Source organism: Nuphar pumila, chromosome 9 (assembly GCF_984573655.1).
Source record: "Nuphar pumila chromosome 9, dmNupPumi1.hap1.1, whole genome shotgun sequence".
In the NCBI taxonomy this organism is placed as follows: domain Eukaryota; kingdom Viridiplantae; phylum Streptophyta; class Magnoliopsida; order Nymphaeales; family Nymphaeaceae; genus Nuphar; species Nuphar pumila.
Genome location: NC_143257.1, coordinates 5,309,648 through 5,328,472, shown reverse-complemented (window position 1 = coordinate 5,328,472; position 18,825 = coordinate 5,309,648).

Below are 18,825 nucleotides of genomic sequence, written 5' to 3'. Positions count from 1 at the left end.
CTAGACTGGCCACCAGTCAGGATTGGACCTGATCCATTTCCATAACGCATTGGACCCGACCCACTCATGGTGGTAACTTTTTACTCTAAAATAGACATGGGGGCACCACCCAAAAAGATTGCACAATGCATAGGGTTATATTGCTCAAACTTTGAAACGGAGATACCCAAAAGCTTTGGTCAAAGAACATGCATTTTCCATTTTAGTAGGAATATTGCAGCAACCTCTCTCTCTCTCTCTCTCTCTCTCTCTCTCTCTCTCTCTCTCTCTCTCTCTCTCTCTCTCCGGCTTGTGCGTTAATTTGATTGTGCATGTGCATATGTTTCTGGAAAAGCATCACAACTTTTCATATATATATATATACACTAGAATATGAGAACTAATGTGTGAACCATGATTTTTATAGATTTTTTGTTCTTTTATCTTGAATCTAACCATACAGATGTGATCTACATGCTTAGTTTTATAAGAACTTGCTCTTGAATCATTCGATTTTGAGGAATAAACGAAATTATTTAAGGCTTTAAAATCAATGGCTCGTAATCTTCATAAATATTCAAGCATTCAAAAATTGCATTTTTCATCAAAATTACAAGATCCAATGGTTGATTCCTAGCAAATTCACCATGCCGAGCACATCCACATGGTTGGATTTGCAAAAAAAGTGTTGAAAATGCTCATATTTATGGTTTTCATATTCTAGTTTCATATTTCAGTTCTCATATATATATATATATATAACTAAACATGTTAGGCCACATTTTTTGTTCAGCCCTATAGGTTTTAAGTGTTTTATGATAGATTTGAACCATTAGATATGTTTAGCATGATCAATTTAGTGATAACCGACTCTTGGATCATGCTTTTTTGATGAAAATATGAGCCGCCTCATACCTTCATAGCCATTGATGTTGGATCACCGAAAAAACTTGGACACATGTCAAATTTCGGCCATCCAAAAGCAGATGGTTCCCACTAAACAAAACCTATATATCACATCTACAGGGTTAGATGTGAGAAAAAATGCCTCAAACTACGATTTTTGAAGGGGCCTTACAAGACCTAACAAAAAAAGGGGGCCTAAGCAAGAAATTACTCATATATATATATATATATATATATAAACTACAATATGAGAACTGGAAATATGAGAACTAATGTGTGCATTGCAATTTTCATAGATTTTTTGTTCTTTTATCTTGAATCTAGCTATACAGATGTGATCTACATGTATAGTTTTATAAGAACATGCTCTTGAATCATCCAATTTTGATGCATAAACGAGATTATTTAAGGCTTTAAAATCAATGGCTCCTAATCTTCATAAATATTCAAGGATTAAAAAATCACATTTTTCATCAAAATTACAAAATCCAGTGGTTGATTCCAAGCAAATTCACCATGCCAAGCACTTCCACATGGTTGGATTTGCAAAAAAAGTGTTGAAAATGCCCATATTTATGGTTTTCATACTCTCTCTCTCTCTCTCTCTCTATATATATATATATATATATATATATATATATATATATATAACTAAACATGTTAGGCATCATTTCTCGTTCTACCCTATAGGTTTTAAGTGTTTTATGACAGATCTAAACCGTTAGATGTGTTTAGCATGATCAATATAGTGAGAACCGACTCTTGGATCATGTTTTTTCGATGAAAATATGAGCCGAAAAAAATGGATACCTTCATAGCCATTGATTTTGAATCACCAAAAAAACTTGAACACATGTCAAATTTCGATGAACCAAAAGTTGGTTCTCACTGAACAAAACCTATACGTGAGAAAAAAATACCTCAAACTACGATTTTTGAAGGGGCCTAACGAGACCTAACAAAAAAGGGGGGCCTAAGGAAGGCATTATATATATATATATATATATATATATATATATATATATATATATATATATATATATATATATATATATAATCACTAGAATATGAGAACCGGAAATATGAGACCTAATGTGTTCCCTACGATTTTCATGGATTTTTTGTTTTTTTATCTTGAATTAAACTATACAGTTGTGATCTACATGCATGGTTTTATAAGAACTTGTTCTTGAATCATCCGATTATGATGCATAAATGAGATTTTTTAAGACTTTAAAATCAATTGCTCATAATCTTTATAAATATTCAAGTATTCAAAAATTATATGTTTCATCAAAATTACATGATCCAATGGTTGATTCCTAACAAATTCACCATGCCAAGCATATCCACATGGTTGGATTTGCAAAAAAAGTGTTGAAAATGCCCATGTTTGTAGTTCTCATATTCCAGTTCTCATATATATATATATATATATAATTGAACATGTTAGGGCCCATTTCTCATTCTATCCCATTCCGCCCTATAGGTTTTAAGTGTTTTATGATAGATTTGAGCCGTTAGATGTGTTTAACATTATCAATTGAGGGAGATTTGACTCTTGGATTATGTTTTTTGGATGAAAATGTGAGCCAAGAAAAACTGGTACCTTCATAGCTATTGATTTTGGATCACCGAAAAAACTTGGATACATGTCAGATTGTGACAATCCAAAAGTTGGTTCCCTCTAAACAAAACCTATAGATCACATCTATTGTGTTAGACGTGATAAAAAAAATACTTTGAACTACGATTTTTGAAGGGGCCTAAGGAGACCTAACAAAAAGGGGGGCCTAAGGAAGGCATTACTCATGTGTGCACACAATTTGCTCTTTTCTCTTGAACTAATGTGTGCACACGATTTTCATGTATTTTTTGTTCTTTTCTCTTGAATCTAACCGTACATATATGCTCTACATGCTTAGTTTTATAAGAACCCACTATTGAATCATCCTATTTTGAAGCATAAATGAGATTTTTTTAAGACTTTAAAATCAATGGCTCATAATCTTCATAAATATTCAAGCATTCAAAAATCACATTTTTTCATTAAAAATACACAATCCAATGGTTGATTCCTAGCAAATTTACCATGCCAAGCACATCTACATGGTTGGATTTGCAAAAAAAGTGTTAAAAATGCCCATATTTGTAGTTCTCATATTATAGTTCTTATATATATATATATATATATATATATATATATATATATATATATATATATATATATATATATATAATTGAACATGTTAGGCCCAATTTTTCGGACCATATTTTTTCGACGAAAATATGAGTCAAGAAAAATGGGTACTTTCATAGCTATTGATTTTGGATCACCGAAAAAACCTGGATACAGGTCAGATTCTGGCGATCCAAAAGTTGGTTCCCACTAAACAAAACCTATAGATCACATCTATGGTGTTAGACATGAGAAAAAAAACTTCAAAATACGATTTTTGAAGGGGGCTAAGGAGACCTAACAAAAAAGGGTGGCCTAAGGAAGGCATATATATATATATATATAGGCCCATTGGTCCAATGGGCCGAGCCATGGGCTGCACTTGAAACCCGAGCCCATTAAGAAGTGGATCAAAACTTGGTCCGTTAAGAAATAGGTTGGGTCATCTCTCTGTAACGCCCCAAAAATATTAACTTGTACATTTTGAAAACATTTAGAGAAAACCTTTTAAATTTTAGGGTTTGGTTTTAAAGACTTCAGCAAAAGCAATTTCTTTTTAAAAAAGAAAAGAAAAAATAAGTTGACAATTCTAGGTATGTTAGCTTACAAACCAACCTTATCCACAAAGAATAGCCAGGACGCCAGCAAAAAGAGGGTGATCTCGAGCCATGTTGCATCGCGTCATCGACCGTTTATAAAGTCCTACTTGCCACCTGCCCATGAAATGAGTCAGTTTCATAACAAACTGGTAGGTGTACAAATAGACAATGTAAAATAAATAAAGTAAGACATCACAAGATAAACAATTTATTTCTTAAAAGCAGTAGTAGCATTTGTAATTACAAAAAATTAAATCTGAGCAACATATGCAAAGAACATTTAAACTAAAGGAAAGATACAACACAAGATGTAAGCAACATTATGTGCAGTTAACTAGCACGGGTAACTAATTATTACAAGTAAAGAACTACATAAATAGTTTAACTAACAAGTGTAACGCCACAACAGGCATGAACAATTCAACTAGCAATGAAAACGCGTTAATTTATGTTTTGATATTAACTAGCCTTGCGGGTACGCACAAGGCACGAATCGTAGAAACAACTGAGACTAGTTCGGGGGTTTATTATGCCATGTATTTTTAGTACCCCAAATAGTTAGTTGAGTTCGCTTCTAAAGGGACGATCGGTGACCGATAGAGAAATTCTCAAAGGCCACTTGTTCCACTTGTTACAAAAGATGCATCCAACTTTTGTAGAAGTGTTGAGCTAACTTTTGTAGCTAAGTCTTTTGCCCGTAACTACCATTAATGACATGTCCATCAGAGTTTTGTACCTTCTCATCCTCTCTTTTGATGGGAGTCAGCGCTTCGAATGGGTACGTTAGGTGTTAGTTAACTGAAGACCCATTCTACATGCTCTGGTCTTTCAACCAACTCGAGCATCTTGCCTATGAAGGAGAATCATCACCATTTATGTGATCTCAACATTGTGTTATTTGCACATTTTAAGGTTATCATAACCCCATCATTCAATCATCGTAATACAAATCAAACGTACATGTTCAAAGGTACGATCGTACATGTCCAAAGATACGACTACGATGAAAGGGTAACATTTAATATGTTGTAATTCATTTAGTTCAAACTTGACATGCATTGTTCTTTGAGCATTTGGCCTGTAGAGGCGAACATCATTATCTTTATTTATTTCAATAGAGTGCTTATTGCACAGCTCGAGGTGTGGTGTGAGATTTATGAAAATGATTTTTAAAACAATACTTTTAATAAAAACAAGTGTGAAAGCCAGACACAAAATAATAAAAACCGGCTCGCATGAGTGGTGGAGTCTGGGTCAATCTCAGAGAATGGATAATACTTTGTATTCAATCACACAATCTAAATTACTCTTTATTGCAATAAAAAAATTCAATTAATTAAGTAAATAAGAGAAGAGTGCATCCCTCTGTGGAAGACTTTAAACAATACTTAATGGCCTTATTACAAACCCAATTAATTGAAATAAAAATAAAAACCTAATTCTAAAAGAAAGAAAAAATGTCTTCAGTGTTTGAGTCCTTGTCCTCTTTGTGTTCTCTTTAATAAAACAGGTAATGCATGTTTTCTTTTGCCCTCTGAGGGCTCCCTGAGGGCACTTTTGATGGCTTAAGGAGACCTCAGAAGGTACTTTGAGGGCATGAAAAGGGTTCTATCGCACGTTCAAATGCTTTTATGCAAAAAAACAAAAACAAAACAAAGCAGTACGAATGGAACGAAAAAAAAAATCTAATAACTAAATGATAAAATAAATTAGCAAGAAACAAGATTCAAACTAATAACATATAACTAATTATGAACAAACTATTAACAACTAACACTAAAAGACAAAATAGTAAAACAACCTAAATGAGAAACACAAAAGGAACAAATTAACAAACTAACTAAACACAAAATCAAGAAATCACTCTAACTGAAAATCAAGAATTGAGTTTATTAACTAAAGGACAGAAAGAATTTAATAACAAACTAAGTTAACTAACAAAAAACATGTGTTGTACATTATTTCAAACTAAGTTAATCTACCAAACACCATGTAATAATGACAAACTAACTTACGAATAAAGACAATGCCTACCTCATTTTCAAGAATTCCAGATATTGAACTAACAACTCTTCTAATGGCTAACACATGACAACGTATTGTATGTAATCCTAATAATTTCACTAATGGTAAACTGAAAATAACAATGCAGCCTAACTACAACTAATGGATCTAGTTAATAACAATGAATAACTGTCTAATGAGTTGAACACTTAATAAAATAAATCACTAATAAAGTGTAGCAACGTATGTTATCAAAATTAAAAACGTTAGTACAGAAATAATGCATAGACTAAATGATTAACGAAATAACACACATATGAGCTAATCAGCTAATGCAATATGCTATCAACTAATGAAATACTTAAAGGAAGATGAAATAAAATAACTACTAATGCATTGCAATATGTCAACTATACCTTATCCTAACCAAAATAAATCAGCATCAAAACATAACTTATAACATCAATTAAAGTCAATGGCTAAGAACCCTAACTATAAACTAACGTCAATTGCATGAAGTCTATTAACTAATCAAACAAAATTGCAGAACCTATGTTAACTTAACTATATGCTGAACCTAATGGAAATTAACACTTGTTGAATACCAAAAATATATCAAAAACATGTAATCTATATGAAATAACTTAACCAACCTATATCAAAACGTTGACTAACACCTTCACGCTGGTTCTTTGACAGCGCCAAACATAATGTGAAAAAGAAAACGCTGAAACTAAATAAAACAAGACACTGACTGAATAAAATAAAAACGCTAAGACTGATAAATAAAATAAAACACAGATTTAATATCGGCTGAATAAAATAATATACAGTGACTGGAATAAAACGCAGGGATTAAAAAATTTGATTGAAGTAAAACTGAAAGGCAAAATATCAAGAACATGGATTAACAATAGCTAAACTAACCTGGCATTAAAATTAAACAACAAACTACCTGACGTCAAAAACGAATTTCAAAAAAATGATAAAAAAAAACTAATCGGCTAATAAAAAATTTCTATTTACATGATCTAAAAACAATGACGAATAAGAAAGACATGATGCAGACTTTCCTAACCTAAATCTAATCCTAAACTAATCCAAAACTAATCAAGAACCAATAAAACAAAATATAAAACCTATATTAAAACTAGAATCTACCTAAATAAAAAAAATTCAATGCTTAATTCAAGAAACGGCTAAACTATCAAATCAACATATATTTTTTTTCCTTTTTTTATTTTTCAGATGCAAAACATAAAATAAACTAGATGAAATATGCAGATGCTATAAACAACTAAAACTCTATGCTATGCAATGCAAAATCTAAATCTAAGGTGAAAAAGAAGGAGAAAGAAATGACCTGTCACGGATCGCCTCTGATGGAAGGGTTGAGAGGAGAAAGTGGTTGATCCCAACTGCATACACGCTGCCCTGACGAAGAAGATAAAGTTACTGATGACGAAAGGGTTTAAAGCTTGAAGAAAAAAAAGGAAGACGAACAAGAAGAGGAGAATAAGGAAAGAAAGAAATCGGCAAAAGAGAGAGGAAAAGCAAGGAAGAGAGAGAAGGAGGGGACATGTTCTCCAATATGGAAAAATGTGTTTCATCCCTTGAACATAACTATTTATATTAAAATATTAGGTTAAACACATTTTTCAAAAAGTATCTGATAGTTTTTCAATAATTTCCAAAAAGGGTCTTTTGGAAAACGTGTTTCCTAAAATACGCATTCTTAAACTAATTAAAACCTTTACTTAAACCTTTCTAAACTAATTCAAACATTAATTAAAAATTCCTAAACTAAATAAAACATTGAAAAACACAGGGCAAGCTTTGAAAAACATGATTTTTTGATAAATTCAATTTCAATGCGGTTTCTCGAAACTAACGATAAAAATAAGTTTTTAAAGTGATTTTAACATGAATAATGCATAAAATAAGATGAATAAAATGTGAATATGTATGCCTGATCAAGGTGCCCAACGACCTCTCATACTACCCATTGTAGTGAACTTACCATACCTGTCAAAAAAGGTCTGACGATGACAGTAGATCATGGATTCCTTAAAGGATAACCCCAACATTGTGTTTCATATGACATAAAATCAATAATATAACTTGGAATGGACAATCACTATGAAACATAGAAATTTCAACCAAGTCATGGGATTATCGTAGATCAAATCCTTCATTCCGAGTAACCGACTCAAGGTACAATTAGGTGCATCTAGCAACACACAGATGGAATACAAGCTAGAACTAATACTAGCAAATCTAAGCATATGTAGTACGACAACAACAAGAAGCAAGCAGAGGGAGGGTCAATCTCTCCGGCTTCTTAGTTCTTAGTATAAGTTTTTCTATCCCTTTCATAAGAAAAGACTAAGAAATTTTTTGTTGTTAAGTTATTTAGATTCATATTTATAGGAACAATAGCGAATAGGAATAATATAGCAAGAAAGTGGTAGAGAAATAATTGCAGAAAACTAGAGCTAAGGAGGCATTTGTTACAAGGCAGTAAGGCACCATGATGGAATGCCATTTCCCATGAAAGAGCCACTTAGGAAGAAAACTCGTTCCCCCAAAGAAGGGATGTGCGACTTTTTTTTATATTTACACAGAGAAACCATCCTCAGGAACAGAAATCTAGCACCACTGACTTTGCATGTTGTACTTACACTGTCTTGGTAGTAAGGATGGCAATGGATCGGGGAGGGGGCAGGGGACTCTCCACCCCCGCCCCGTCTCAAAATCCCAACCTCCATCCCCGCACGGGGATGGATTTTAACCTCTATCCCTGTTTCATGTCCGCTATCCTCAGACCAAACGGGGGCAAGGCAGGGCGAGGCCTCATTTCCCCTCAATCTAGTGTCATCCCTTAGAAGGATTGAGGATGGGATGGGGCAGGACAAGGCGGGGATCGAGACGGAAACGGGGTGGGGCGGAGGAAAGCATAAGTTCATCCCCGCCTCCATCCCTCACAGGGATTTATTTTAGCCTTCATCCCTGCCTCCATCCCTGTTTCATGCCCTTCATCCCCGGTCCAAACGGGGTGAGATAGGGCGGGGCTCCGCTTCCCCCCGGTCTATTGCCATCTCTACTTGGCAGAGTAAAACTCCATGGGCTTACCCCTTGCCCCTAGGGAGTTGCGGATGTGCGACTTGATTTTTTACTATAAAAAAGCTATCTTTCATTTAATAGGTGGAGCCCACCACCTAATTCTCAAAGAGAGGTATCGTCGAAGGCGCCTTGGATGGCATTCATCTTTAAAAAAATGCACGACACCCATCAAAACAATAAACAAGTTCATTGTGAGCCGTTCATTTTAAACCATTTCTATATCGTCCATCCAAAATGAAAACGACATTGGAAAAAAGAGTGAGGCCCATCCAAGTGATGGGCATCCTATTGGTAGAGGTTTTGGAAGATCAATGGCATCCAGAGGTACTCACAATGACCTGATCTCATCTCATTCCCAAAATAGTTCGTTTAATCCCTGATGAGAAAGAGGATCGCTTTCCTCGGAAAGAGGGCCTCTTTTATTCAAAGTGGGGTTGAAACAAATGCCCCCTAACTACTATTTTTCGATGTCACCTTCAATCCAGGATTTAATGAGAACTCAAAAATTCCATGGATATCTGGGATTTTTTTTTTTGCTGAATCCAATACATTTATGTCTAACATAAGAAACCAATGGGGCTCTGCTTGTCTGGTAGGAGTAGCTAGTGCAAGTCACCTTGGGTCGGAAGGTTGCATGTTCAAATCCCAATGGTATAGTTGTATAACTGGTGGGGTCTGCCTAACCCCATCTTGTCTTTCAAAAAAAAATATGTAACATAAGAATCTTGTGCAAATGGACAAACGCATTTTGTTTGGGTAGAAGAAAAGAAAGGGCAGAGCACCATAAAGGTAGAATGAAGAGACAGAAAGCTTACGTATTTACAAATGATTCATTACTAGAGGACTAGTGTATGTACCAAAGTATGCATGACAATGATATCCACTATGACCAGCAAGTAGGCATGCACACCAAGCCTGGGTTGTTCGAACTCGGCCAGTTTCAAAATGTATGTGTTCAAGCTTGGCTCAAGCTCGGAGCCGAGCTTGAATAGCATTTTCCAGACTCGGCTCAGTTCCAAGCTAGAGCCGAGTCGAGTCTGATTGTTATTTCAAAAAGACTTTACTAGAAAAATTGGAATTTGATCCCCCTGTGAAATTCAAACTCAGCACCTTTTGGTACAGAGACTGATGCCCTACCCAGCATGGAGACAAAGTCTTTCAAGTTTTATTTTGCAAATATATTATATAAAGGGTAACTAAAATATGTAAACTGGTATGCACCGAGAATTTTATAGGTTTTTTTTATTTTTTTCTAAAATTTCACCTAGATGCATGGTTTTAGTGAAAGAGACTCTTGGATTACAATGAATAAGAATGATCTTTTAAAGCTTGAAAATCAATAGCTTAAAATTTTAGTAAATATGCAAGCATAAAAAATCACTTTTCTTGATCCGATTAGGATGATCCAATAGTTGATTCCAAACAAACGGACCATGCTAAATGCATGGTTAGATTTGCAAAAAACAACTATGAAAATCTTGGTTCATACCAGTTTACATATATATATTTCCTTATGTGAGTCTTATCGAGCTTTTCAAGCTAAATCGAGTTCAATGACTTGATCAAGCATGGCTGGTTTATCCACACCAAACCTAGACTTGTGTTCAAACTCGGTTTTATTTATTTTTTGAATGAGTTCAAGCCAAGCATAAATGGGTCGAGCTCGAGCTAGCTTGGCTCGTTTATCCACATTGAGCCTGAACTTGTGTTCAAGCTTGGCTCATTTATTTTTTGAACGAGTTCAAGCCAAGCATAAATGAGTCGAGCCTGAGCTAGCTCGGCTCGTTGTGCATCCCTACCGGCCAGAGTATTTTTTTTTCCTTTTTTTTCAGATAACCAGGTGAAGCTACTTCACTCACTCACGAGCTCATTGATGTAAAAACTTGAGGTGCCACTTGCCCAAAGAGAATAAGCTTAAGTTCAGCCTCGGGGCAAGGTACACACATGTTTGAAAACTGATGAGGTCCCTTCAACTTGGTGACATTCACAAGTAGCCCTTGCACTCATGAGGTCCCTTCAACTTGGTAACATTCACAAGTCGCCCTTACAACATGAGCAAAGCCCTCGCTGAGATCTGCTTGTTTGGTAGGAGCTGTTAGTGCACGTCACCGTATGCTAGATGTTGCAAGTTCAAAACCCAATGATATGTTGTGCAACTGGTGGGGGGGAGGGGGGGTGTGCCTAACCCCAACTTGCCTTTAAAACAAAAAAAAAACTGGCCGGGGACCAGAAAGAGATTTGCATGTACTCCATGATTTTCTCTTTATGACCAATAGGAGATGAGCACAAGCATTGGTATCCATTAGGGATGTAAACGGTTTCGACATGAGATCAGATGAGGCCAATGCCATATCCGACTAATTGAATGTGAGCTAAATGGTTTTGAATGGTGAAAAGCTTGTACCAGATCCACTTTTTTCATGTAAACGGATTCGGATATCTATCAAATTCAAATATTTGTCGAATTCGGTAGCAAAAAATCAAAACTATATCCACACCCGATTATATAATCGGATATAGCTTTGGCTTACCAAATGCAACTAAACTGAATAGAATTCAGTCAATTATTGGAGAAATTCTGGTTGATTGACATCAATAGTATCCATGGTCATGGTAAATGACCTCATCTTTATGTGAAACCGGCACTAAATAAAATCAAGGATGATATATATATATATATATATATATATATATATATATATATATATATATATATATTACAATCAATTGTACTTATAATCTAATTGGAATCTTATGATTCAAGTCATTTTTGATCAATCTAACCTCAAAGATGTGTTTAGCATAACTGATTTAGTAGGAATTTAACAAAAAAAAAACTTTTGCTAAGTCCCTATATAAATTATGCTTAAAATATTGAAGATTATACTTGACTTTCTAAGAAATTGCTCAGATGACCACCTTGATTACTTTTCACCTTTAAAATTATTTATTTAACCTTATCTATACTCGCTCTCTCTCTCTCTCTCTCTCTCTCTCTCTCTCTCTCTCTCTCTCTCTCTCTCAGCATGAGGGATTGGTTGTACAGTATGGTTATCACCTCCACAAGGGGTGTCAACCGGGTTTACCCAGACCCAACCCATACTAAACCCTATAGGGTCAGGGTATGGTGATAAATAGGAAGACCCGATTAAGACTCGGGTCTGAACTTGAAGGACTGATTATTACATGGATTCGGGTATAGTTTCTGAAATTTTATACTAGACCCAGGCCTGACCTGAGTTCCTATTAAGACCCGCAAATTTTCAATGTAAAAATGGTAAAAAAATAGTATTTATCGGGTATGGCTCGGGTCTGGTTCATGTAGTTCTTGGGTCCAGTTATAGTTTCTCATATGGTGGTCCAGTTAGAACTGGATCTGGACCAATACCAAACCCAAAAATCGGCCTCAGGTCTGGTTCCACCTAGGTTAGAACCAAATCCGACCAGTTGACACCCCTGTCCACAACCAAATGTCTTCCACCATCTCAAATTACCAAACTAACAAAGCCACAATCTTTCATTCTCTAAAAGCAACCATCTTCTTTGCCCAAGAAAAGGTTAAAACTGTCATTTTAACTCAAACCATCTTCTAAGCATTTTTCTTAAAGTTTAAGCATCTATCTTAAATATTTGAAACCTGAAGCATTTAAATATAAATTTTCCATTGTTAGGTGCTCGTATATAAAATGGCCCTAAAATCAATGCTTGGCAAGGTTATTTTATTTTTTTCCTTTCAAGACGGTTATAATCATAGTGACAAAAACTTCCGAGAAATTGTTTTTTATTAAATCTCTCATTTTTGGCAAAAATTCAAACAATAAAAAATAATTTTAAAAATATAAAAAAATATTTTTATAAGGAAATACAAAATAAAAAATAATTACAAATAAAAAACACACATTCCTTTTGTGATAAATAGCCAATAAAAACATAAACATGATATTTATGTTTTTTGATGAAAAACTTGCGAGAAATTTAAAATATTGCAAGAAAATACCATTTTTTAACTTTTGGGTAAATTTTCATGAGAATTTCATAAATCTCGCAAGATTTGTCACTATGGTTGTAATCTGGTGGTAGAGAACGAATCTCTTATTTCTGCCTGGATCAACAAAAATCCAATAAAATCTGAATCTAGATTGTAGGGGTGCAAGCGGGTTGAATTTGGGCTGGATCTTGCTATATCTGAATCAGAATCTCAAATTTAAACAGTAGATCCAAATCTGGATCCAAAACAGATCCAAGGAGTTAAGGTTGGATTCTAATTCAGAATACATGTGGTAATACTGGATACTGAAAATAATAGAACATAAACAAGTTATTTGCATATAAATACAAGTTTAAAGGAGGACACTAAAAAATTAAAAGCAAAAAGGAAACCATTTTGAAGAGTAATGTCTAATGTAGGGTGTCAAAGATTAGGGTTTGGTTCATAGATGGTACCAGACTTGGACCTAGTTTTGGGGTATGGTATCAGGTTGTGACCTGAGTTTAATCAGGTCCACTATAAGAAAAACCATACCCGGATAGGGATGGCAGTGGACCGGGGGAAAACGGGGCCCCACCCCGCCTCTTCCCATTTGGACAAGGGATGAAGGGGCATGAAACGAGGATGGAGGCAGTGATGAAGGTTAAAATCCATCCCCGTGCGGGGATAGAGGTGGGGATGGACTTACGTTTTTTTTTGCCCCACCCCGTCCTGATCTCCACTTCGCCCCCGTTTGGATCGGGGATGGAGGACATGAAATGGGGATGGAGGCGGGGGTGGAGGTTCGGATTTTGAGACGGGGGAGGGGTGGAGACCTTGTCCCCCACTTCGTTCCATTGACATCCCTATACCCAGACCTGATAAGAACTACATGAACTAGCTAGACCCGAACCATACCCGGTAAAACCATATTTTTTATCATTTTTATATTTAAAATTTGTGGGTCTTAATCAGAACTTGGGTCAGGTTCAGGTCTAGTATAAAATTTCACAAACTATACATGAGTCCATGTATTAATCAGAACTTCGGGTGCGGACCCTGGTCTTAATCCGGTTTTATTATTTATCACCATACCTTTTGATCTTATATTGTTTGGTTCGGGTCGGGTCTAGGTAAACCTGACTCGTTGACACCCCTAGTCTAATGGAGTGATGGGTAGGTAGGTGTGCATTACAATTTTTATCATTTTTTTAAATTTATTTTTTTTAATTCTAAACATACAAATGTGTGCTACACTGCTGAATTATAGTGAAGACCAGCAAGGCCACTCCTACGAGGGGTGCACTGCGGTTTTACGCTGCTGGAGAAGTGACCTTAATCAGTCCAGTGCAGCCTGGTCTCTTACTCTGTGAGTGGTTTCTATGTCCATGAAAAAAATAAAAGATCGTCTTGTGTTGGGAGGTTGCAAGTTCAAACCCCAATGGTATGATTTATAACCGGTCGGGTATGCCTAACCCCAGCTTGCCTTTAAAAAAAAAAATAATCATGCCTTCTTAAGGGTTGAAAAAACAAGCACTTGCACTTTTTAAGTTGTAAATATTCTAAAATTATTTTTTTTTGTCAGAAGAAATCACCAAAAAATATAACTTGAGATATCATAATGTGTTGGATCCCAACAGCATAAGGTGGGACCCATAAGTGCCTGGTGATTCCAATAAGCTTATTTAGTTAGTACATATATTATGAAGCCCACTTAGAGACTGGGCCCAGATTGGGTAAGGATCCAACCTGGCTGACCATCATTAGATAAGACTGCCACAGCTACCTACACTGGTTTGTGTAGATCTGGGCCCAGTGGCCCAACCCCAACTAAAACTTAGTCCATGTGAATCCATGTAGCCATGGTAGACCTATTAATCAAACACCATGATTCCATCAACAAAAGGAAAACACAATCTTGCATTACAACAATCAAGGAATTATTATTTGACAGATTATGTTGTTGTTGTTTTGAAAGGCAAGCTGGGGTTAGGCAGACCCTACTAGTTTTTATTCAATGTACCACTGAGTTTTGAACCTGCAACGTCACACCACAAGGAGATGTGTACTGACAGCTCCTACCAATCACCTAGAGCCCCCGTTTTGTATGAACTTTATGGCAGAAAGATATACACCACTCATTTGGGTATTTATTATTAAAAGCTAGTGATGATCCAGCCTTCCATATTTCTATTTCTGTTTCTGTTTACAATCACTCATGTCTTCGGCCGAGGGGGTTTGGTGTAGTGGGGGTGAGGCCTAGGCCATTAGACAAGCGGTCAAGGTTTGATTTTTACAAACATTTATGTTCGGCATAGTTTTTGGGTCTGAGTGTCCTAACTCTTAACCTGGGAGTTTTATTCATCTGGGTTGATGACTGTAGGTATGACAGGTTGAGCCAACATGACCAGGTCTTCGAGCCCAAACAGTTTCTTTGGGTGATAAACCAAAAAAAATGTATCACTTATGTTTTACATGTAGTTTTGCTTTTTGGGAACGGTGCTCCGGCTTTATGGAGAACCTGTCTCAACATGGTATCAGAGCGGCATTGATCTGAGTTTCGTGGAAAAACTTATTTTTTCTTGAACTTCTTAGTGATTTTGTAATAATGAGATAAGATCCTAGTTTTGCATGACTAGGGGTGTCAACGGGTTAAGTTTGGTTTGGACCCAGTGGAACCAAACTTGGATCAGATTTTCGGGTATGGTATTGAGTCTGGACCTAGGTCTAATCGGGTGTGTTATAAGAAAAATCATACACGGACCCGAAATGAACTACATGAACCAACCCAGACCATACAAGGTAAAATAATAGTTTTTATCATTTTTACATTGAAAATTTGAGGGTCTTAATCAAAACTCTGGTCGGGCCCGAGTCTGGCATAAATTTTCACAAACTATACTCGGGTTCATGTATCAATCGGACCTTTGGGTCCACACCCGGGTCTTAATCAGGTCTTCTTATTTGTCACTATACCCGGACCCCATATGGTTTGGTAAGGGTCGAGTCTAGGTAAACCTGACCCGTTTGACACCCCTACTTATGACTAATCAATCATCGAGTTAGGGGCTGTGATTTCTTCAATCAAACATGAAAAATCATTGTCATGGCAATTTGTGGCTGAGTCAAGTTCTTGAACCATCTACAAATGTGGATCTCATGAAGCTTTTTTGCACTTGCTAACAATTTTTCCCTTTTTTGGAACCCCCCTTCCCTCCATCACAGACCACATATTGGCTAGCCTTCAGTTGGTACAACCTTTGATGTAACGACCCCAACTCATCCCCTTTGAAAATACGGAATTTTTTTTTTCTAAAACAGTGCGGAAACTTCCCAGAGACCCGGGGTCCTCACAGTTCCAATTCCAACTGGATAGTCATAAACCACAAAAGAACTTGCAATTGACATCCATAAACTAACCATTACCTTTATTCATGAATTAAAAACTAATCTCAAAAATAAAGTGTCTGACTCAAGTAACTACTGATGACAATAAGCAAATAACAAGAACACTAGACTGAAAAACCAAAATAAAGAGTCACTCTGTCCACAAAGAAGACTGTCAAAACTCGTTGTGACTCTCGCGCCCTCGCAGTAGCTGTCGACTTCACTGATCACCTGTTCCTGCGAAAAACCAATGAAGTAGGGTGTCAGAATCGAAATCCTGAGCACAGCTACTTCTTAATGAAACAAGTGAGATAAAGAGTCAAGATGAGATATCATGCAACAATTAAGGGAAATACATACAAGACAGTTTATAGCATTTGAGAATTTATTCATGCAACAATTATAAAGGCTAAGCATGCAAGGACAGTAAAGCAGTAGCATCTACTAAAATTTCAGCATGCAACAAGAATTGAACATTCAACACTTACCCTCATGTATTGAGTAAGGAAACCATTAAAGTATGCATGATCTAATGCATAACAAGGAAAAATGCATGTCTTTTGTGCAATGCATGAATCATTTTATTATCTTCCATTTAAGTCTTTTGTTTCCTTATGCATGCTTTATTAAATGCATACAACTTTAAGTTTCTTTTTTTAATTACTGTTGCCCGCGGATACACCAAACGGGTACAAACCCCGAGGTTAAGTTAGGTTCTCAGGGTAGCTTAGCACACAATTTATATTTTATTACTGGGTTCCAACTTAGCCCTCGACCGAATCACCTTCGGAACATTAGACCTCCACATCTAATGTCGGGGACACAAGGGACACCCCACGCCCACAAGTGTCACTTCCTTGGTACCAAAAACAAAAGCTGTGTCAAACACACCACTCCCGGGTAAAGTGGCGGACTCTCCCTAAAACCGTGGCCAGGAGAAGGAACCTCAATATCGGGTTCAGGGGACCAAAATTAAGCACACGGAGTTTTGTATCCTCACAGTCTCCCCAAGACCGGATTTCTAAGATCCCCATTCTCCAGATGGGTGATCCCAGAAGGTATATTACACTGTGCTTTATTATTTCTTTTATTTAAAATTTAATTTCTTAAGTTTTGCAACGTCATATGCAAAAAGAAAGATAAAAGCTCGCATCTACCTCGTGAGAGCCATCACAGGACTCTGGCCTGCGAAAACATATAGAACAATGCAATAAAGCTGAAATATTAATAAAGCATGATCTTTGCAATGCATTGAAATGAGTAGAGGAAACATCTCCACAGCTCGGGTTTACCAAACCCTCGATGATTCATTTTGATCACCGGAACACTAATGCAAGAATCACAATCATATGTAATGTATGCAGTGGTATTAACATGCCTGCAAGGTATAGTCATATATGTACCAAATTAATCCATTGATAATGAACATGAAATATGACATTCCCATATGCAAATTTAAACGGCTCATGTTATACCCCTTTTTCCCGTGCATATGCATGGTATGCAAGCATCTTTGTGCAATCATTACTACATATACCTTTAACCATGATTTGTGTTGGGATGGGCAAAGAAGCATTCATGTATTTATGTATATGTAACAACACACGTCATGTTCATCAATGTGTAAGCATGTTTCAACTGTCATGTAAACCACCTCAACTTCTAACATAAAGAGAAATAAAACTTTAGGTACATAATTCATGCTCAAGATTTATCATGCATCAAAAGATTAGAATATTAACCTTACCAAGAACATAACCAGGCCCTGTTTTCCTATGCTAACCACCTATGTCACTAGCATGGCATGATTCCCAGCATAGGATAAGTTTTGTAATTAACAGCACAGCCCAGCCGACCCTATCGGCTGGGTGTGACAGCATATACACAGGCCCCAAAACAGGGGTTGTGTATGCTGTCCGGAAGCCCTCCTATACAGAAAAATTTTATGTATATAGAATATACAAAGTTTCTCTCAAAGCTAAGATCCAGGCCAGTACCCACCGACTGGGTCAACTGGACCTGCCCCAGCACTGCCAAAACCACTCGCTCACCCAGCCAAGCACTTGGCTGGGCCTGTCGGCTGAGCCAGCAGCTGGCAGTCAGCCGAGTGCCACTCGGCTGGCTGCCAACCTATCAGCCGAACCCAAAAAAAAACAGGTTTCCAAAATTTATTATTTTTCAGCCATGCCTAGTCCAGCCGAACTTGCTGGCTGGGCTCAACAGCGTATACACAGGTCCAGCTTGGACCTGTGTATGCTGTCAAAAACGACAGCAAAACAGATTTTGAAAACCGCTATATAATTACCTCATAAATATAATTTTTTCTTGAAAAGAACACACCCAGCCCCAATCGACCCTGTCGGCTGGGTCCAATAGCATGTACACAGGTCCAGTTGGACCTATGTATGCTGTCAAAAGCAACAGCACAATTGATCACTGCAAAAACTGGAATTTTTTTTTCTGTTTTAAAGAAGATACTCAGCCCAGCCCAGCCGACCCTGTCGGCTGGGTCCAAAAGCACGCACACAGGTCCAGTATGGACCTGTGTAGGCTGTCAAAACGACAGCAAGACAGGGCACACAGAAACTGATATATATATATATTTTTAAAAGAAGATTCCCAGCCCAGCCGACCCTGTCGGCTGGGTCAAATCCGCAGGTACACAGGTCCATTTTGGACCT